At 36.8% G+C, this 23,706-nt stretch overlaps 1 long non-coding RNA gene across 1 annotated transcript in view; it reads right to left on the minus strand.

The window, feature by feature from the left end:
• Positions 1-14,208, minus strand: part of LOC140534453 (uncharacterized) — a 28,956-nt gene extending 14,748 nt beyond the window's left edge. Inside the window, exon 1 of the long non-coding RNA XR_011977319.1 lies at positions 14,128-14,208. This is a non-coding gene — a long non-coding RNA (uncharacterized lncRNA). The remainder of the gene's footprint in view (positions 1-14,127) is intronic.
• Between the last annotated feature and the right edge of the window lie 9,498 nt (positions 14,209-23,706).

The raw sequence follows: 23,706 nt of genomic DNA on the forward strand, positions 1-23,706 counted from the left end.
TTGAATTCCAACAATTAGTGAGGCTAGACTCCCCCAAGTGAAAAGATAATGGAGGAGACTAGAAATGTAAAATGGGATCAAATCATGCAAGGAAGAGTGACCAGAGAAGAGAATATGAGAAGAAATGAGGTAGACATGACCTGGCCCTAATATGTTCTTCCAAACTTGGCTCCTGCATGAACCTTCCTCTCTAGTCAAGCCTGGGGTGCCTCACTGCCCTTTGGAAAGCTACCCTCATTGTCATCTTCTCACCTCTGATCCTACTATTTAAAGTCTACCTTTTGAGAAGGTTCTCTCCTCCATCCTCATTCTTCTCTATAATCATCTTTTGTATATTCTCTACCTTTTGTAAAGAAGGAGATTCCCATCTGCAGCTCAGTTGATGTAATCACAGAAAATCCATGATGCAATCATAATGGGGTGTTTACCTGTAAACTATATGTCTTATGCCCTGATTCCTGATGATGTGCAAATATTTCTTTTACTGCATAAGAAGAAAATAATATGAAAAATAGAGAAAATAAATTATCCCCATAGTTGGAGAGGAGGAGATCTGCTTCTTGAGGAGTTTAGGAATTTTGGAATGAGACCTCTACAAGAAAGGATGGCTAGTTGTTGCTGTCTTTTTTCCCCTACCCCAAAATGAGTCATGAAAACTAGTAGTGATGTGTCCTGGCCAGCAGTTAATAATTGGTAAGCTGGAGCTATTGGATAAACTGGGAAATGGCTATGGAGGATACCCCTGAGGGGCAGGGTATAGGGAGATGACTATTGAGAAGGAGAAATGGGTGACATAAAGGATGATAATACACTATAGCAAGAAAGAGCAAGGAGAGATATCAGACCCTATAAGTCAGGTCAGATTCTATTTTTGTGATACTCAAGATTTCTGTGATTGGGACTGTCTGCATGAGGATTAAAGGTTTCTAACAAAATCAAAGATAACCTTAATCTTAATATATATGAAATCCTAAGACTCATATGCTTTAAAGGACATGGGAAAACATACACTATGTTTGGAAGACAGGCTTAATAGCTAACACCTTGTCTTGTCTTCACATTGCTATATGTGTATGACTTGGTTTTTCAACCGGATAGCAAATTTCTAAAGGTCATGGAGGCCAATGTGCTCTCTTTCATATTTTCTACAACACCTGGTACATGGAGAATTGAGCCCAGACTATCAACACGTTGAATTCAAATCAGTGTTCTTTCAATGAGTAAGAACAGATTTCATGGTCAAGCATCCCCATGAATAAAAGCGATTTTGGTAAAACACACTATGGTGCAGTAGTCTAGAAATTGAAAGGCCTTACATTGAGACTGACAGCACTCTGCGATGGTAAATTGGGTGCTTCTTTTCTCCAGCCTCAAGGCTTCTCATGTGTATGACAGAGCTGATGACACCTGTATTTCTGGTCTCACAGAGTTATTAGGAAGAATCCATTGGGTAAACTGTAAGTGATACAGAGAACTGACCTATTTGCTGTTCTGTGAGCTCACATAATTATCAATTTTGAGACAGAAGGAAGTCACGGAGATCATTTAACTTAATCCACTCATTTTTCAAGTGAGGAAACTGATGCCCAAAGAACTTAAATAAGAAACATAATGTCACACAGTGGATAAGGGGTGAAATTAATATTTCAACTCAAGATCTAGAATCAGAAGAGACCTGTGAAGCAATCTAATGCAGATGCCTCACCTTTTGTGGATGAAGAAATGAGAAACCTAGGAAAACTAAGTGATTTGCTGAAGATCACACATATAAAAAATATCAGAGATGGGAGTAGAACACAGGTCTCTCAACTCCAAACCCAGTGTTCATTCTACCATATCAGACCATTTTTAGAGTATATTTTTGGGAGGGGAGTTAGAACCATGCCATCATGAATTTGCATAGAAAGAAGGCTCACATAAGTAAATCTCAAAGTTCTACGAGAGGCATAATAATCCAAAATGACAAAGTCTAGCACTTGTCAGTGAATGTGCCTATAATTTAGAATAAAAAGAAAGCATTTTTATTTCAAGTGTTCAACAGCTTATGTTGCTTTTCATTGTAACATGAAAAGGAAAATGTTTAGGTTCCAAAGAATTTTTAATTCCAGGCCTAAGAGGAATGCTTGACAGCATGCACATTCAACAACAAATACTCAGGAGAAATTTCTGAAATTTCCTGAATGCCCCATTAAAGATAATGAAGAATTACAGGACATAATAGAAAATTTCTCCCACTCCCCCATGCTTCCTAGCTATATGCTATTGATTTCACTGTTTTTAATGATATCTGGTAGGAATTGGTTTTAGAGGTTAAAATTAAAAGCACTAAAAAGTTCTCATTTTTATTTTCAGCAAAAAAAATATTATTGATTTTTTTAAAAATCAAGCATCTACTATTAGCTGTGTGATTGTGGAAAATCATTTAACCCACTAATTCTATGTTAAAATGGGATTAATATTGCCTGTTATGCCTCCCTCCAAGGACTGTTGTGTAGCATATGTGAGATAATGCACATAAATTACTTTATGAATTTTGAAGCTATATATACACAACGTATTATACAATATTCTTTATACAAATAGTTATTTGTATATATATGTGCATAGTGTGTATGTGTATGTATCTGTCTATAAGTATATCTGAAATATTAGCTTCCAGACCAGTCTCTGACATTAATTAGCAATATATTCATGGATGAAGAGGTTGTTTCGTCAGGAACTTTTCTTTTATTATAGGATCACCCAATGGGAAGGGTAGATATAGATTCTTTTGGGTTCACCCTAATTCTCGGAGAGATTTTGTAGCATAATGCTTAATGATTTTGAGTCAGGAAGATTTGTCTTTAAATTTCACCTCATACATTTTCTAGGTGTGTGATGTTGAATAAGTCCCTTTAAAACTCATTGAATCTTTGTGCCTCACCTGTGTAATAGAAATAATAATAATGCATATCTTACAAGGCTGCTGTGAGATTCATATAAGAGGAGGAGGAGATGGACACGGAGAAGGAATAAAGAAGAAAAGGAGTACTTAAACAGCATTTTGAAATTTGAAATTTGAAAATGTTTTCTATACATCTCTTATAGATGTACATGTCTCTTATACATCTACATTTCTATACATCTCATCTCTTATATGATCCTTATAGCAATTTTGTAAATATAATTAAACGCTTTTCTTCATATTTCAGTTTCCTCAACAGTAAAAGAGAAGGTACTAACAGCAATTACCTCCAAGGGTTATTGGAGAATTAATATTTGTAAAATGTTTATCATGGTGGGTGGAACATAGCTAGTGCTTAATAAATACTTCTTTTCTACCTTCCATTTCACATCTGAGGAAACTGAGGCTGACCTGTCAGAAATGTGGAAAACTCAACTTTAAGGAATCCAGAATTAACTATGGATTCTGAATGTGTAAGGAAATTGTAGTAACTAAATAGAACATCACAGCAGGTAACAAAGATTTAGCATTTACTCCACACCAAGAAAGTCAAGTGGTAAGAATTATACTCCAAAACTTTATATCCTTCAGAAACATACGTGGCAAATCCACATACTAAAATCATAAGCCCCAAAATATCCTTGAGAGTTCAATTAATGAACAGAATAGGAATGAAAATATTGTCAAAACTACTGTCAATACAGTCAAAACTACTGCCCCCAACTGCCTGAATATAACATTGACTCAGAAATACTTAGGAACTCCATTTTTTGTACAGTAGATGGCATAATTCCCAATATCTATAACTCACAAAGTAGATAACATGAAAAACTCCAGAAATGTAGACATGTCAGAAGAAGTAAAATCATTTTGGGAAGAAGAAAAGGTATTTATCATTGTTGGTTAGTGAAATTGTATCCAAGATGTTTCTGGTGAGCCTACTGAGAAAAGAGATTACATCAAATATTTTTATTCAACTCCTAAAAGTAACCATTTTATCCATTGTATAGTAGACCTCCTAATATTAAGTATAAAGAGTAATGATAAAATAACAACTTATCCCCAGCAAAATGGGAATCATCACTATTGCTATCATTTATCTTATATTTCTGGCATTTTTATAGTATATAGACCATTTGACATACTTAAGAATGTCTTTCAAAAGCTCTAAAGCAAGAGGTCTTCGGGCGTCAATTCTGACTGAATTATGAAAATGGCTTATTAAATTTGAATTGTAATTACATCTCCAAAAATTGGGACATGTTATATACAAATCAGTCTTTGAATTATTTTGATTGTGTAAATAAGTGATGGAAAAATGTTAGTAATGCAGATTAAACTTAAATCTGTGTTGTTTGTACATTCTTCCCCCCTCTCCTCAGAGAGCTGTTTGTTAAATATTTATCAGTACACTTTTTCCTGTAGCTATGAAATATATGGTTATCCCCATTCTACAGATGAATGAATTAAGGCTTAGGACAGCTATGACTTGTTTAAGCTCATAGAGCTGCCATTCAGTGGCACAGCTGTGTCAGACTGACTTTTTGACTATAAAGGAAGACAGAGTGATATAATTTAAGACAAATCTGGAAGCAATAATGTATGCAAAAAAGTGTTCTATTTCTTTGATTTGTGTGTGTGTTTGTGTGTGTGTATGTGTGTGTGTGAAATAATTTGATTTGGAATGGGGAGGAGCAATTCTTTGATGTTATTTTACAAATTTTAAATATACTAGGGACAACAATATTCCTTCAAACACTTTTTAATAAGACAGATAATTGCTTTTACATATAACAAAGATTAAATGAAAATGTTTTTATTGTTTGTTTTTTTTTCCTTTTTCATAAAATATTTTTATACTTAGTAATATTTTTTCTAGGTGCTGTAAGCTTCAGGTCATCTTTAACTCACCTTGTCAGAGACAGGTTTACAGAGCTAGGGGGCTCTAGGGGTAACCTTGAACAACCAAAGGTGATTCTCTTATTGTTTTCCTTCAGCCTTCACTCATGTGCTTCCCCCCCACCCCAAGATTATTAGCTGAGCACTACCTAGTTAGCCAATCTTAGGTAGCTTAGAAAAGTGGGTATAAAATGGGTTAACAAAATTGGCACAAAACATCTTCTCCAATATCTCCTCTACAAGTACATAAAGATACACAAGGAAAATTGGCTTCAACTTAGCATATGTGGAAAAGTAATCATGTATAGCACCTGTCTGCCAGAAGTACTTTTCTACCATTTGTAGGGTAGTCAAAAAGTTGCTCTTAAGATTTGTGAATCACTGTATAGTTTGTCCTTGTCTTTTCATACAGAGAAAACTGAAGTCCAATATTTTCCCTAGTCAATGAAGCTGAAGGTCCCCCTCCAGTCAAGGTGAGGGTGAGTGGACAAAGGACAATTCCAAAGACTCTTCTCCCTCTTTGCATCTCCAAGTTGTTCCTTCTCAAGGATTTCAGATAGAACTGCACATTCAGCTAAAGAATCAGAAATTCTACTTCCCTCAACTTTTTTGATAATTTATGGAGATCCCTGAAGGCATTACCAAGTTTTCCATTCTACTGGAACAGAGTTCCATCTGGCATTTTTTCACTTACTCCACTGGCTGTCAAAGACTTCTCACAATTTGTCAAAAAGTCTTTTGACTGATCAAGACATGTCTTAAACTAATTAAGATATTCGAGCTAAAATGAAATTGGATAGAATGGTGTTGATCACATCTTTCCATAATCCTTTCACTCAATATCCTGTTACCAGATATTGATATTTTCATATAGTAATAGCTAATGGAGTACCTACTATGTGCCAGGCACTGTGTTAAACATTTCTCATTTGATTTTCACAACAACTCTGGGAAGCAAGTGTTATTACTACCTCCATTTTAGAGTTGAGGAAACTGAGGTTAAGCAACTTGCCCAATGTTACATATTTTTCCTTGTAAATACTTCATTTTTGTCATTTTGTAGAACCAAAATATTATGTTACAATAATTTGTGATAAATTATTCTGATATTTTTCAGTTGTTGAATAAAAAACCAGTTTTCTTTCTTTTTTTTTCTAAAAGAAATAAAACAACAATAAATATTGAACAGATTAGTATTTTTTCCATCTTTGTTTCTCAAAAAGGATCCTGGCAATGGAATCACTCATTTAAAAGTTAGTGCAATTTTTAGAATTAACTTGTAATTGACATGAGAGTTTCCCAAATATTTATATCACTCATCACTTTGGTATATTAGAATGTCAATATATATCAAGGTCTCTATGTCTCTGCATTGCCACAAAAATGTATTTTATCTTACTTGTTGCAAGTGAGTCATTATAACCAGTCCCTTTTATTTCTTTTTTAAATTTAATTTATTTTTTAACCCCCCTACGCCTACCCACCCCCACCTCCCTCCCTCCTCAAGACAGCATACAATTCTATATAGGATCTACATATACTTTCCTATTGAATACATTTTCACTGTTGTCATACTATGTAGATGAACTAAAAAAAAAAGGAAGAAATCATATAACAAATCAAAACATAACACACACACACACACACACACACACAAACATGATCTGCTACACTCTGTGAATGAATTCCATAGTTCCTTCTCTGAATGTGGAAGTTATTTTGCCTTACAAAACCATTGGGAATTTTTTTTTAAAGTTCTTGCCTTATTACAAATTTCCAAGTCTACCAGAAAAAAACTCTCACACACTGTGATCACTGCTGTGCACAAAGTTCTCCTGTTTCCGCTCCTTTCGCTCAGCATCAGTTCATATAAGTCCTTCCAGGACTCTCTGAAGTCTTCTTGTTCATCATTTCTTATGGCACAATAGTACTCCATTACATTCATATACCATAATTTATTCAGCCATTCCCCAATTGATGGGCATCCCCTTGATTTCCAGTTTTGGGCAACTACAAAGAGTGCTGCTATAAATATTTTTGTACATGTGGGACCCTTTCCCATTTTCATGATCTCTTGGGGATACAGTCCTAGTAGTGATATTGCTGGGTCAAAGGGTATGCCCATTTTTGTAGCCCTTTGGTCATAGTTCCAAATTGCTCTCCAGAATGGTTGGATGAGCTCACAGCTCCATCAACAATGCATTAGTGTTCCAAATCTCCCACATCCTCTCCAACATTTATCATTTTCCTGTTCTGTCATGTTTGCCAATCTAATAGGTGTGACGTGGTACCTCAGAGTTGTTTTGATTTGCATCTTTCTAATCAAAAGTGATTTAGAGCATTTTTTCATATGATTATAGATATCTTTAATTTCTTCCTCTGAAAATTGCTTGTTCATATCCTTTGACCATTTATCAATTGGGAAATGACTTGTATAGTTGTACATTTGAGTCAGTTCTTTATATATTCTAGAAATGAGGCCTTTATCCCCGAGCTTAGCTGTAAAAATTCTTTCCCAGTTTACTACATCCCTCTGAATTTTGGTTGCATTGGGTTTGGTTGTGCAAAAACTTTTCAGTTTAATGTAATCAAAATTATCCATCTTGTATTTCATAATGCTTTCTATCTCTTCTTTAGTAAAAAATTCTTCCCTTCTCCATAAATCTGATAAATACACTATTCCTTGCTCCTCCAGTTTGTTCATGGTATCAATCTTTATACCTAGATCGTGCACTCATTTGGACTTTATTCTTGTGTATGGTGTCAGGCATGGGTCTATGCCTAGTTTGTGCCACACTGTTATCCAGTTTTCCCAGCAATTTTTGTCAAATGGTGAGTTCTTATCCCGGAAGCTGGGGTCCTTGGGTTTATTAAACAGGAGGTTGCTATATTCCTTGCCTACTGTGTCTTGAGTGCCAAGTCTATTCCACTTGTCTACCCTTCTGTTTCTTAGCCAATACCAAGTGGTTTTGATAATTGCTGCTTTATAGTACAATTTGAGACCTGGTAGCGCTAAAGCCTCTGTTTCTTTGTGTTTAGAATGAGGTGAGTGGACTAGGTAGACAGCTTCTGAGTTTCCTTCCAGCTATAGACCAAGGATTCTATGATTGTGGGACATTTAAGGTTCCTTTAAGGTCTAATTCCCGGGGCAGAGCCAAGATGGCGGAGTAGAAAGACACACATACACATAGCCCTGAACCCACAACCCACAGAACGGCTATAGGGGAGTAAATAACGGCAAATTCTGCACCCAGAGGCCACGGAATATTGGAGTGAGGGAGATTTCTGTTCCGGACGGACCTGCAAACCTCTCGCGGGGGGTCCGTCGCGCTACGGACTGGGCGCCAGGACTGGGAGCTGAGGGCAGGCCTGCAGCGGACGCGGCACCGAGAGGAAAAGATCCGAGCGGGCTTCGGGGACAGGATCTCCAGCGGCCACGCGGGTCCCCCCACCCACAGAGGGACCTGCAAACTTCTCGCAAAAGGTCTGTCGCGCTGCAGACGTGGAGCCCAGCCCAGCCCAGCCCTGCTGCGGCCACGGCACCAAGAGAAACAGACCCGAGCAGGCTTCAGGGACGGCATCTCCAGTGGCCGCACAAGTCCCTCTGCCCACAGGTGACGGGGGTCGGTGAGAGAGTCTCTTTGGCGGGTCGAGAGGAGAGTGGGGTGCCCCCATGATTCGGGCCCCCCCCCCCGGGAGGTAGAAGCTGAGAGGCGGCTGCAGAATGGGGCTCCCCAAGAGGGCGGGAGCCTGGATCCATTGTGGAAGTTCTGTGCATAAACCCTCTGAGGGAACTGAGCCTGAGAGGCGACCTTGCCCCGACCTGACCACCTGAACTTAATTCTCACACTGAATAGCAGCCCTGCCCCTGCCAAAAGCCCTAAGGCTGGAAGCAGCATTCGAATCTCAGACCCCAAACACTGGCTGGGAGGACCAGGAGGCGAGGTGGGTGTGAGGAGAATATTCAGAGGTCAAGTCACTGGCTGGAAAAATGCCCAGAAAAGGGAAAAGAAATAAGACTATTGAAGGCTACTTTCTTGGAGAACAGACATTTCCTCTCTTCCTTTCTGATGAGGAAGAACAATGCTTACCATCAGGCAAAGACACAGAAATCAAGGCTTCTGTGTCCCAGCCCACCCAATGGGCTCAGGCCATGGAAGAGCTCAAAAAGAATTTTGAAAATCAAGTTAGAGAGGTGGAGGAAAAACTGGGAAGAGAAATGAGAGAGATGAAAGAAAAGCATGAAAAGCAAATCAGCTCCCTGCTAAAGGAGAACCAAAAAAAATGTTGAAGGAATTAACACACTGAAAACTAGCCTAACTCAATTGGCAAAAGAGGTTCAAAAAGCCAATGAGGAGAAGAATGCTTTCAAAAGCAGAATTAGCCAAATGGAAAAGGAGATTCAAAAGCTCACTGAAGAAAATAGTTCTTTCAAAACTAGAATGGCACAGATGGAGGCTAAGGACTTTGCAAGAAAGCGTGATATCACAGAACAAAGAGAGAAGAGTGGAAAAATGGAAGATAATGTGAAATATCTCATTGGAAAAACAACTGACCTGGAAAATAGATTCAGGAGAGACAATTTAAAAATTTTGGGACTACCTGAAAGCCATGATCAAAAGAAGAGCCTAGACATCATCTTCCATGAAATTATCAAGGAAAACTGCCCTGAGATTCTAGAACCAGAGGGCAAAATAAATATTCAAGGAATCCACAGAACACCGCATGAAAGAGATCCAAAAAGAGAAACTCCTAGGAACATTGTGGGCAAATTCCAGAGTTCCCAGGTCAAGGAGAAAATATTGCAAGCAGCTAGAAAGAAACAATTCAAGTATTGTGGAAATACAATCAGGATAACACAAGATCTAGCAGCCTCCACATTAAGGGATCGAAGGGCATGGAATAGGATATTCCAGAAGTCAAAGGAACTAGGAGTAAAACCAAGAATCACCTATCCAGCAAAACTGAGTATAATACTTCAGGGGAAAAAATGGTCTTTCAATGAAATAGAGGATTTTCAAATTTTCTTGATGAAAAGACCAGAGCTGAAAAGAAAATTTGACTTTCTAACACAAGAATGAAGAGAACCATGAAAAGGTGAACAGCAAAGAGAAGTCATAAGGGACTTACTAAAGTTGAACTGTTTACATTCCTACATGGAAAGACAATATTTGTAACTCTTGAAACATTTCAGTATCTGGGTTCTGGGTGGGAGTACACACACACACATGCACACACGCACACATACATAGAGACGGAGTGCACAGAGTGAATTGAAGAGGATGGGATCATATCTTAAAAAAAAAATGAAATCAAGCAGTGAGAGAGAAATATATTGGGAGGAGAAAGGGAGAAATGGAATGGGGCAAATTATCTCTCATAAAAGAGGCAAGCAAAAGACTCATTAGTGGAGGGATAAAGAGGGGAGGTGAGAGAAAAACATGAAGTCTACTCTCATCACATTCCACTAAAGGAAAGAATAAAATGCACACTCATTTTGGTAGGAAAACCTATCTCATAATACAGGAAAGTGGGGGACAAGGGGACAAGCAGGGTGGGGGGGATGATAGAAGGGAGGGCATGGGGAGGAGAATGCAATTCGAGGTCGACACTCATGGGGAGGGATAGGATCAAAAGAGAATAGAAGTAATGGGGGACAGCATAGGATGGAGGGAAATATAGTTAGTCCTATACAACACAACTATTATGGAATTCATTTGCAAAACTACACAGATTTGGCCTATATTGAATTGCTTGCCTTCCAAAGGGAAGGGGTGGAGAGGGAGGGAGGTCAAGATGTTGGAACTCAAAGTGTTAGGATCAACTGTAATGTTCTTACCACTAGGAAATAAGAAATACAGGTAAAGGGGTAAAGAAAGCTATCTGGCCCTACAGGACAAAAGAGAAGACGGAGATAAGGGCAGAGAGGGATAATAGAAGAGAGAGCAGATTGGTCACAGGGGCAATTAGAATGCTTGGGTTTGGGCGGGGGGGGAGGGGATAAAAGGGGAGAAAATTTGTAACCCAAAATTTTGTGAAAATGAATGTTAAAAGTTAAATAAAAAAAAAAAAGAAAAAAAAGTCTAATTCCCTAAATGATTTAAAAATATTGTTTTGTGGTCCTTCTCATATGCTCTAAACTTAACCTACTCCTTGTAGTTTTTTCGGGGGTAGGTTCTGGAAATATTCATCAGCTTTACTGTCTATTTTTATTCCTTTTGCTTTTGTTGTTTCAGTTGTTTCCAATTTTTCATGACCCCATTTGTGGTTTTCTTAGCAAAGATCCTGGAGTAGTTTGCCATTTCCTTCTCTCATTCATGGTACAGATGAGGAAACTGAGACAAATGGATTTAAGTGACTTGCTCAGGATCACACAGTAAGTTTCTGAGATCAGATTTGAACTTAGGTCCTCCCCACTCCAGGGGCCAGTGCTCTATCCTCTTTAATGCTTATCTGCAAATATATTGCACTGCCAATATAGTTAGTCTTTTATTAAGCTTTCCTGAATATCACATCAAAAATGAGCAATGAATTAATCATTTCTGAAAAAGGACTTAGCACCATCCCTTTAAAGTCTATTATTTTAGCCCATGTCATAGAGCAGTTCAGGTTGTATTCCTTCCTTGGAGGATTTCACCATTACTTTAGTCTATGGTCTTCATATACGGATTTTAAATGCCATTATAAACAATGAAGTATTTATTTTTGTTATCTAATTTCTCTGTTAAAAAAGTCCTTTTTGTGCCAAAAGTGAGAAGGGAAAAAGGAATCAGCATTTATATAGCCCCTATATGCTGACATCATGCTCATTTTACATTTGAGGAAATTGAGGCATAGGGAAGTAACATAATTTCCCCAGGTTTACACAGTTAGTAATAATCTGAGGCTGGATTTGACCTCAGATCTTCCTGACTCCAGGCCAAATGTTCTATCCAGTACCTCAGCCAGCTTGGCTACCAAAAAGTTGGAAATGTACTGGGACGCTTGGATTTACTTAGGCTGGATACAGAATCAATCTGTCTCTGTCTCTGTCTCTGTCTCTGTCTCTGTCTCTGTCTCTGTCTCTGTCTCTGTCTCTCTCTCTCTCTCTCTCTCTCTCTCTGTTTCTGTCTTTCTCTTTCTGTCTTTGTCTCTTTCTGTCTCTCCCTTCCTCTCCATGTGTTCTCATAACTGTAAGAAAACTTTCTTTGGCAGTAACTGTTTTTCAACTTAAACTCCTAGAAACTAACACCAAAACTAACAGGTAAACTGGTATGTGTTCTGTAAATAAAGGAATTTTAATTTATTCAGTGATCATATTTATTTATTTAATGTATTCTCATTCATTCTACCTGTTTAAAAAATTTTAAAGATATTTGATATCAACTCAACAATAAAATTACATAAGTTAAGAGATGGAGGGGACACCATAAACTTTCTAGTTCACTGCCCCGCCCAGATCTGACAGATGAGAATATTAAGGCTCAGTGACTTAAAAACATCTTGTCCAAAGCAGTAAGTATCAGAGGTAAAATTTGAACCCAATTCTTCTGACTCCAGAATCAACTTTCTTTCCATTGTTAAATGCTTGTTATTAATTGCAATGTTACTGGTATTTTTCTGTTGTCTATAAATAAGTTTCAAAATATGTACCTTTTATTCTATTATGTCAAGATCATTCTCATGCTATTGTTTTCAAATATTTTAAGGTAAATTAATGCCATATTTTATTAAAGGTTTTTTGTATCCTAAGATATAAATATATAAAATCATATTTTCCCATCTTAGCAATATGATGCATTACAGTTTTTTCTTAACATTAAACCATCAAAATTCCATTAATATTTTCACCCAATCGATATACATTATCTTCTGCTTCCATTTATATACTATTAAATACTATCTTTTCAGACTAAGAAAGGCTCTTTAATAATCAACTTTTAGAATTTGGGTTAGATTATAAAATAAATTGAATCTAGCTCCGGGTAGTATTGGGTGATTAATATTTTTCAAGAACCAAGAAAAATGATCATTATATCATAGATCTGGAAGATTTTCTATGTCAGATAGTAGAACTCTTTCAAATTAAAGATGGAAAAGTATGGCTCACAGATTTTAAGTTTCCTAAGTCTAGGTAATAAGTGACAGAGTTGTGACTTGAATTCAGGTCCCGTGAATCCAACTTCAACACTTTATATCATACTGCTTCAGAGTCACAATATTTGAGAATTGGAAGGGACCTCAATGGTCATCTGGTCAAGCTCAGACTCCCCAAAGAATTCCCAATACAACATATATGACATGGTCACTTAGCCTCTGCATACCATTTGTTATGAAACCATGGGACCATTAAAGGTAGCAGTATATCCATTTTCAGAAATTTTTGAATTTTACAAAATCTGTTGATATTGTTGACTTTCAACTGAAGGCTATATTCAGCTTGATTACTGAAATAAATAGAAATTGTATTTTGAATCACTATATTAAAAAAAAAAACTTTTATCCAACAAATTTAAATATTTTTTCTTTTAAAAATCCTGAAAATAATCATCTTTGGAGAAGATATTTTTTTCTATAGAACTCTTGTTCTCAAGCTATTTAATTAGCTGTAAATAATTTTAAAAAAGTATTTTGAAGAACTAAATGATTCCTACATCTCATTAAAATTATTTTTAAATCACACCTTACTTAGAGAAAAAAAAACTATACTGTGGGAGCTGAAGTGAGCTTGAATATCTAAAAAGACAGGAAATCAATGGAAGTCATGTACATTGGCACAGGGAGGGAGCAAAGTGTAAATTTTTTGTGTGTAACAACCCATTAAACCTTCATTCCTGTCCAAGGATAATGAAGAATCTGAAAATATGCCAGAAAGATGAGCAAAGTTCTTTTTCATTGTTGTTAATGTATTTCAATTATTGCTATTTATTTAGGAAATGTCCAGAGCTCACATTTTTTCATATGTGGAGAGTTAAGTAAGATCTTCATCAGATTATAACACAAAATAGAGCAAAGTCCAAAACTTTTTATGAGAAGTTTTGCAAATATTTTTCAAGCCACATTTATTGCATTTGGAAATTAAAGAGAAGGGTGCTATAATGAATTAGATACTATTGTTTCTGAATAAGATATGTTCAGACATTTGAAGTTGTTAGTTTGATGAATGGTATATTAGCCAAGGAAAAGGAAGTGGGAATAGTGAACAAGTACAGCATACACTCACCTAAGAAGAAAATTAAGTAATTGATAAAGTATACCTATGAAAGACATATTGACTTAATAAAACAATCTGATTAGGAACTTACCAAATATTTGTGTTTGTGATGCACTACATTACTTCCACATCTCCATGATTATATCTTCTGGTTAAATAGCATGCCATGGTCCTGTTAGGAAAAGCAAGAAAGATTTGTTACTGTTAAAAAGCAAATCATTCTGAGAATTTTTTTTTCCAAACTGTGTCATGAAGGTAAATACATTCTACTTAGATCTTGGTCTTCATGCAAATATCCAAAGTGAAACAGATATATCAACTTGTAATGCATTATGAAAATATGTGCCCAAAGTATTTTTTATCGGAGAGACAGATACATAGACAAACAAATGAAAGAGCAAAAGGGAGATGAAAGGAGGATAAGAGAGAGAGAGTGAGGGAGAAAAAGAGAGGAAGAGCGAGAGATTCAAATACATCTATCCTGTCTCTCTAGGGCTAAAGCCTGGACCTGAGATTTCATTGATGTTAAGATGTCCTGATGTAGAATTTCCTCAACCAATAGAGGACAGTGCTTTCCTGCACTTTGAAGTTTCAGAAAATTGCCTAGAGGATCTAGAGGTCGAGTAATTTGCCAAGAGTCACATAGTATATATGAGGCAAAACTTGAACACATATCTTCCTGGTTTCAAGTCCAGTTCCCTATTCTTTATGACATATTGCCTTAATAATTACTTAAACTACAAAAATAAATAACTGTAACATCAGATATGATGAAAACAAGAGAAATCCAAAGAAAATGGATCTTACCAACCAAATTAAGGAAGATTTCATGGCAATCACACATTTAAGCACAGATTTGAAGAATAGATAATATTAAGCACACATAAAGATGGGGAGAGGGTATTTTTGTCTCCTCACTTGTTTAGAGATTGGAGCAAGAAACAAGGGTCATAGATTCTCACTGGTGGCCAATGTCTGATCTTGGAACCCCATGACACTCATATCATGGCTCTCTCCTCCCCCCATAGACATCTCAGGCACTACCTTCATTTCATAAGTTGTATAAGACTTTAGCAAAGTAAAGCAAATATTTGCTATACTACAAATTTGAAATTTATAGTACTTATGTATGGATTATACTATATAATTAAGGGGAAATTATTTTCAAAAATTATTCTCTTAAATTATATTAAATTCCATATCACCCAGGTCATTTAGGTGCATGCATGTATTTGTATGTGTGTGTGTGTGTGTGTGTGTGTGTGTGTGTGTGTGTGCGTGTAGGAAATCAGAATGTATATTGACCTATATATACTTAATAATATCTGCCACTTCTACTGTTGCTTGTAGTCAGTAAACCCTTGGAATATTTTAGAGTTGAGAAAGTGAATCATCCCTTTACTTATCATTCAGACCATCCCCATTAATATCTACAAATACTGAAGAAAAAAAGTACCATCCTGAAAATATATAGATTTGATTATGTACAACTTGACATCTTCCTTTAATTTATACTCTTTACTGATGGAAAGTGCCTAGTTTGAGGCTTGTAAAATGTGTGAAGGTTGCACTGAGTAAATCTTATGAAGGCACTTGGATAATTCATATCACGACTTGTAGAATGGTGTCTTTTCAAGTTTGGATAGGCAGAACGCATTAAATCATAAGGATTTATTGAAAGTTATCTTCTCTTGGTCTGAGAGTAGACTGCCTTATGCCCTCTGTGATGACATTTAGAATATAAATTAATTAAAATGACAAAATGTTAGCATAAAAAGACTTTTATGGTCATTTAGGCAAAGTGCCTTATTTTGATATAAAACAACTGAGAGTCATGCTGGTAGATGATTCTAAATTTTATAAGGGACAGATCCAACTCTTATGACTCTAAATATGACAATGTTTCTACTACAATGCATAGATATGATTTCAGACCTTTTTGCTTCACAACCCTAGATTATGTATTTTTATAAGTAAACTTCTGAGGTTTAACTAAAATTCTATCGTCCATGAGTGTTATAAGGAGGATGGATCAGTATGAAAAGCTGATCTACTAGAAAGATAATTGTGTCTGTGTGTGTGTATGTGTAGATAGCTATAGATAGAAATAGATAGATGGTAAATATATCTTTAAATCTATAAAATGGACATAACTTTTTTTCACTCCCTTGATACAAGCTAGGCTAGAAAAGAAAGGTGATTTTTCTTAGAGATATGATTGATATTATGAAATATGCATTTATAAAACCAGAATGATTGACTATAAGGCAAATGTAGATAATTCTGATCATTTCTGTTTCAAAATTAGCATTGCATAATACCTAGAGGAGAGAGGTGACTTCTATAAATGTGTGGGTATCTACTGAAATTGACTGAAGAATTCCCTTACCCCAAAGGTTGTATTTGTAGCATAACAATCAAAATGCTCTTAAAATATTGAGGAAAGTATCCTAGAATCAGTAAGCTGAGCTACATAAAAAAACCGGACTTTCAGTCAGATGTTGCCCAGATATTTACCAGCTACTTTACACTGTGCCAAACTCCTAACACTTCTGAGTTTGTTTTCTCATCTCTAAAAGGGGATAAGAATGACCATTTATCACATATGTATATGTACATATATGTATATATGACACATAGATAACATATACATATATTGTGTGTTCAGATGTGATATTTAATGTTTATTAAGTACCCACTATCTACCAAGTACCGTATAAGGGGATACAAAGAAAGTCAGAAACAAAATAATATAAATGAATGACAACAAAGTGTCCTCTGTTCTTAAGATCACAGTATAATGGAAGGAATAGCCCTCAAATAATTATATAAAAACAAGCTAAATACAGGAAAAAATTGGAGAGAAGGAACTGGCATTAAGGAGAATCAGGAAAGACTTATTATGGAATTGGAATTTTAGGAAGCCAAGGAATTAAGGAGGTAGCAATAAAGAGAGGGATGATTGCAGGTATGTGAGATGTTAGCCAGTGAAAATGAATGTCTGGAATGTGGAGCTAGAGTATATTGTTTGAGGAACAACAAGGCAGCCAGTGTCATTGGATCACATAGTATGTAGAGAAGAATAAGATGTAAGACTGGAAACTAGGAAGAGGTCAGGGTAAAAAGGACTTTAAAGAGCAAACAAGATTTCATACTTGATCCAGGAGGTACTAGAGAGCCACTGGAGTTTATGGAATAGGTTAATGACATGCTCTGACCTGTGGTTAGGAAGATCAGATTGATAGCCAAATGGGTAATAGACTGGAATGGGAAGAGTCTTGAGGCAAGACCAACCAGAAAGCTATGACAATTTTCCAGGTATGATGGGATATAGACTTTTATGAGGATAATGATAGTGTCAGAGCAGTGCAAGGGGCATATAAGAGATATTACAAAGATTAAAATCAACCAGATTAGTCACTGATTGAATGTTGGGGATGAGAGTGAAGAGTTGAGAAAGACCCTTAGGATAAAGGCTTGGATGATTGGGAGACTGATATAATAATAAGAAAGTTGGAAAGAGAGAAGGGACTGAAGGGAAAGATGAGTTCAATCTCAGATATGTTGAGCTTAAGATGTTTATGAGACATCCAGTGCGTATTCACTTTGCACATGAGGACACATAAATAAACAGTCATTATTAAGTGTACAGAATTCTATTTTTGTTGAATTTTTAAATGTTGGTAGTACAAAATGTTGCCTCTTAAAACACCCTTTATTCTATACATTTAATAACTGTTACAATCAATTATCATTTTTAAAAAAGATGACATATTTCTGCCATAATAGAAATAACAGTGACCAGAGAGCTTTCCAGTACTTATCACAATACAGGTAAAGACAAGCATTGGTAAGGAAACATGAAAAAAAAATGTGTACTTGTCATTAGATGGAAAGTGTTCTTGGAAAAAAAAATAAACTAGTGAATCATGTTTGTCCTTCTTTGCCAAAGAAGGCCATGCCATCAGAGAAATGATGACATGATTTGCACTTGGCTTTGTTTTGAGTGAGGGAGGGCTGTGCAGGTCACCAGCCTCACTTCTCCTCCAGAGACATCTGAATCCAGTGACCTGATATTGCTCAGGATGAGTGGAGTTGACCCAGGATGCACTGGGAGACCTTGGGCCCTTTAGGCCAAGGTCTTTGGAGGTACTCACTTAGGGCGAGGCAACGCCTACTCATTGAATAGGCCAGTATAAGAAGTAGCCAGGGCATAGCCCCTTAAATGAGGTCGAGAAAAACAAAGACATCAGGCTGGGTGGGAAACAGCAACAGTTACTATTGATAATCCCTGTAAAGCTGGGGGGATCCAGAAGCCCTTGCCAGGGGCCCATTGGAGTCCCAGTTTCAGAGTGTTTAAGATTTAAGATTTTGGGACAGGACAGGGGAAAGGAAAGGAAAGGAGAGGAAAGGAAAGGAAAGGAGAGGAAAGGAGAGGAAAAGGGAGGAAAGGGGAGGAAAGGGGAGGAAAGGGGAGGGGAGGGCAGGAGACGGGAGGGTGGAGGAGGGGAAGGGGGAGGGGAACGAGATACTCCCATAAAATGGTTGTTCCATTTTCAGTCTAAAGACTCTTCTAAGAGCCTTAAAGAAAATTAACTTTCCATCTTAAACAGGCATGCATAGCATTTAAATACATCTTATTCCATTCCATTAAAATCCCAAGGACAATATGGATGTACAAACTTACCCTTAACACAAAAACTAGTGGAAGAATAGAGGAGAAAGACTAGGATCCTACATATAGTACTGTAAAGGACCTCACTTAGTTCAGCTGCCTCATTTTAAAGATAAAGAAACTCAGTACCTAAAAGGCCAAGTGACATAATGAGGAATACACTGGTAGCACATAGCAGAGCTGGCCAGAATTTGAATGCAGTATTCCTGGCTACAAATCCAGTACTCCTCCCACTAAACCATGGTGCTCCAAGTAAATGTTTGTTCTGGATCATAAGAACTTTCTAGCATATGCCATGAATCTTTCATTGTGGATAAAACATCCTTTATTTAGAATTTAATTCAAAGTACTTCTCACTGTGGTGGATCACATATATAATATGATTTCCAGTATTCCCAGAGAGCACAAATATTTATATGTTTACTCCTAGCAGTCTAGTGATGCCATTGGGTCAAGATCCTCATAGGTGTGAGGTTCAGGGAGAATCAAGAGTGTGAATCTCACTCTTTGTAGATGGAATTCTGATAAAAAAACAGGTATCATTTCCCCATTTTCCAGAGAGATGCCAAATTCTTATGATAGAAATCCTTTGAAAATTCTAAAGCAAGGAAATAAATAAACCTTGAAGACAAAAGACGTACAGAACAGTCTTTCTTGTTCATGTGCGTTCAATTTCCATTATAGATGGTGGGAGTTATGTGTTTATATAAAGCAAAAACTCTTTCTGAAGCCCTCATTCTTAAAATATTTCAAGAAAGTGGTTTTTTTAAGCTTAAGCATTAGTGGCTACATGTTTTTCACCCACGCATGTGCTCAAACACTTTCAAAGGGACTTCACTTGCTTTTAAATCACAGAGGCATGTTACATTAATTACAAGAAAAGACAGCTATTAGTACAAAGTCTTTTCAATCCTGCAAGAGTCACTGCTGAATGGGAATGATTGCAATCTGGGACTACATGCATACACTACATACACACATGTATGGTGTGTATATGTATATGTATATGTATGCATATATGTGTGCATATACATACATACATATATACATACACACATATAGATTGAGCATGGATAGCTAAGCATACATGTGTCAACATATGGATGCTCATGTATGTGAATAATAAAATTATCTCTAAATATTATGCTAGGGATGGAGGCTGAATTATGTATCATTTGTGCATTATCCAGACATGGGAAACCTTTCCATGAAGGCTGTAAGTTATTGAGATATGTTTCAGGTTTATGACAACAATTAAGATTTTCCCATGCTTCCTAGCCAAGATCTGTGAAACCAAAAGGGAAAATAACATTTTGATAACTCTGGGCACACATGCGTGTAATTATCTTCCTTTTTCATCCATCAAAAACCTTTTTTTAAAGTTCTTTTTTGTACAGTAGGCATTCCAAATGTCTCTGGGCAAACTTGTGTGCCTCTTCCGTAAAAGTTCTGGAGTGCTTGAATATTAGGAGAGATTGCTAGAAGTATCATGCATGAGTACACCTCCCCTTTTAGGTGTTAGAAGCTTATAATTGATCAACTAACACGTATTTATTGCTTGCCTCCTATTTACTTAGCTGTACTGGTACCTTTGATGGGGATATAAGCAAAGTGTATTGCATGGTCCCTCTCCTTATGACATGTTTGCAGTAATCATAAACCCATGACATAATTAAAGAATGATTAAGTGCAAACTATGTGTTTTTAATTGTAGACTGTGTCAACTTTAAACGTTCAAGGAGATCAGAGAAGGGAGAAATGATGGACTGTAGTAGCTGAGGAAAGGTTTCATGGAGAAGAAGAACTGGGGACTTTATTTGAGCCTTAGAAGAGAGGTGAAGGTTTGGTTGGGTGGAGGGGAGGATACGGGACATTCCATTTCTAAAACAAATATTTTCAAAGGGTTACAGAAAGGAATGAACATGTAATATGTGTTTGACAAGGGGAGGAAGGAGGGAGTGGAAAATAAAGAAACCTGATGAATTAGAATAGAAGAGTTGAAAAAGAAGTTTTTGAAATGTTAAACTCTTCCCCTAGCCCTCTCAGTCTAGTCTCTCCTTCTAGTCTTTGTACTACATAGCCTTCTACAAACACCTTATATTTCATCCAGAATGATCCTTCCACAAAACACTTGATTTCCCATATGGATACCTTTGAAATGTCAGTCTGATTATGCCCAGAATGTTCTTCCTTCTCACCTATCCCTTACAATTTCATAATTTCTTCCAAACTCAGCTAAAATTGCAATTTTTGAAGGTAACTATTCCTACTATATCCCTGACATTGACCACTGCTGGCAAGAGATTGGATGTTGGGGTGGATGGGTGAGATATACTGAGTAGTTGAGGATAACAAATAGGTTGTGATTCTGGGTGACTTAAAGTACAGTGCCCTAGATGGTAATAGGCAAGGATTTTAGTGGAAAGATTCAGTTTTGAACTCATTGACTTTAAGACATCTATAAAGTATTCAGTTTGAGATAGACATTAGGAATGTAAACCTGCCAGTCAGAAGAGAGGTTAGGGCTGGACAAGTAGATTTGGGATTCATTAGCACAAAAATAATAATATAATTCGTTGGAGCTGATGAGATGACCAAATGACATAATATAGAAGGAGAAGAAAAAAAGGCACAGGATCAAGCTCTATGGGACATCCACAGTTACTAAATGTGACCTGGCTGACGATCCAACAAAAGAGTCCAAAAAGAAGTAGTCAAATAAATAAGGGAGAAGCACAAGAGAGTTATGTCACAAAAACTTAGAGAAAAGAGAGAATCAAAGAAAAGAGGTTGATCAACATCATCAGAGTACCAAGAGGTCAAGAAGAATTAAAGGTGAGAAAAGATCCTTAGATTTTGCAATTAAGACATCTTTGAGACATCTCTCAGAGTAAATTGGAGGACACAGTTTTGACTGAATGATGAGGTCAGAAGCCAAACTCTAGCACATGAAAAGAGTGAGAGAAAAGAAGCTGAGGCACCTATTGTGAATGGTCTTCTCAAAGAGGTTAGTCACCAAAAGGAGAAGAGATAGGGATGATATTTAGCAGGGACATATGGATCAAGGGTTTTTTGTTGTTGTTGTTGTTTTGTGGTGTTTTGTTTCAGATGAGGGAGACATTGGTATATTTGCAGACAGTAAAGAAGCAATCAGAAGATACAGCGTGATTGAAAATAAGTGAGAGAGGGAGGAAAAGTTATTTCTATAGCTTGTCCCAACAATCTTAGTGCAGTTTTGAGCTAAAGCTTGACCACTGGGTACACGTTATCTCATTTAATCCTTGTGAGATATTATTATTCTTTTCCCCTTCCCTTCCTCCTGAGAGTGGGGCTTGGAGAGATTAAGTGACTTATCCATAATTAATGGAACTACTGGTACTTGGCCTGGGAATTGAACTCAGGTCTTCTGACTGTATACTCAGTACTCTTTACCCATATAGCAGAGTTGCTTATGGAAGAAGGAGTAAGAAGATGGAAAGGAACTGGAAGACCATTGCAGAAACAATGAATAACTATTAAATAAATGAATGACTACTCTCCAGGTGGTGGTAGAGAGAAAATCACCTTAGAAATTAAATGACCTTGTTTTATGGAAATGGACATTTAGGAGGTGCCAGTAAAGATGGGACAATTTTTCACTCTTTTCTTTTTGTTTTTATGGTGCCAATTCTATTTATTTATTTGTTTGTGTGTGTGTGTGTGTTTGTTTAGCTTAAAACATGGGTACACAGGTTGGCATTTTATTTATTTTTTATATTTTATTTATTTTTAATGTTCCACAATCACTACCATAGACCTTAGATTTTTACCCCCTCCCATCTACCCCCCATTACCCCCCTTTCTCCCCAAGACAGCATACAGTTCTATGTAGGATCTACATATACTTTCCTATTGAATACGTTTTCACTATAGTCATGCGATGTAGACAAACTAAAATAAATGGAAGAAATCATATAACAAATCAAAACATAATATACACACACACACACATGCATGCACGCACACAAACATGATCTGCTACATTCTGCGAATGAATTCCATAGTTCTTTCTCTGAGTGTGGAAGGCATTTTACCTTAGAAAACCATTGGGAATTTTTTTTCTAAGTTCTTGCATTATTACGAAGTTCCAAGTCTACCAGAAAAGATTCTCACACACTGTGGTTGCTGCTGTGCACAAAGTTCTCCTGGGTCTTCTCCTTTCGCTCAGCATCAGATCATAGAAGTCCTTCCAGGCCTCCCTGCAGTCTTTCTGTTCATCATTTCTTATAGCACGATAGTATTCCATTATATTCATATACCATAATTTATTCAGCCATTCCCCAACTGATGGGCATCCCCTTGATTTCCAGTTTTTGGCAACTACAAAAAGTGCTGCTATAAATATTTGTGTACATGTGGGACCCTTTCCCATTTTTATGATCTCTTAGGGATACAGTCTAAGAAGCGATATTGCTGGGTCAAAGGGTGTGCCCATTTTTGTAGCCCTTTGGGCATAGTTCCAAACCGCTCTCCAGAATGGCTGGATGAGTTCAGAGCTCCACCAGCAATGAATTAGTGTTCCAACTCTCCCACATCCTCTCCAGTATTTATCATTTTCCTGTTCTGTCATGTTTGCCAATCTAATAGGTGTGATGTGGTACCTCAGAGTTGTTTTGATTTGCATCTCTCTAATCAAAAGTGATTTAGAGCATTTTTCTTATGATTATAGATATCTCTAATTTCTTCCTCTGAAAATTGCCTGTTCATATCCTTTGATCATTTACCAATTGGGGAAATATGGTGTCAATGTGAAATAGTTTTTATTCTCCAGGACAAGAATTGCATTTCCACTTGTTTACGGTACTGATAAAGTGCAATGCTGTTCACTTTTCTCTCCTCTGCACACATTCAAGTATTCAGAATGCCCAAATTTATACAGTAGCTTAAACGTTACTTTTAAACTGTTACTGCTTTGGCTACAAATTTGAGTCCTTCAGTTTTGGGAAAGCTGTGCGG

The sequence above is a fragment of the Notamacropus eugenii genome, chromosome 3 (genome assembly GCF_028372415.1).
Source record: "Notamacropus eugenii isolate mMacEug1 chromosome 3, mMacEug1.pri_v2, whole genome shotgun sequence".
In the NCBI taxonomy this organism is placed as follows: domain Eukaryota; kingdom Metazoa; phylum Chordata; class Mammalia; order Diprotodontia; family Macropodidae; genus Notamacropus; species Notamacropus eugenii.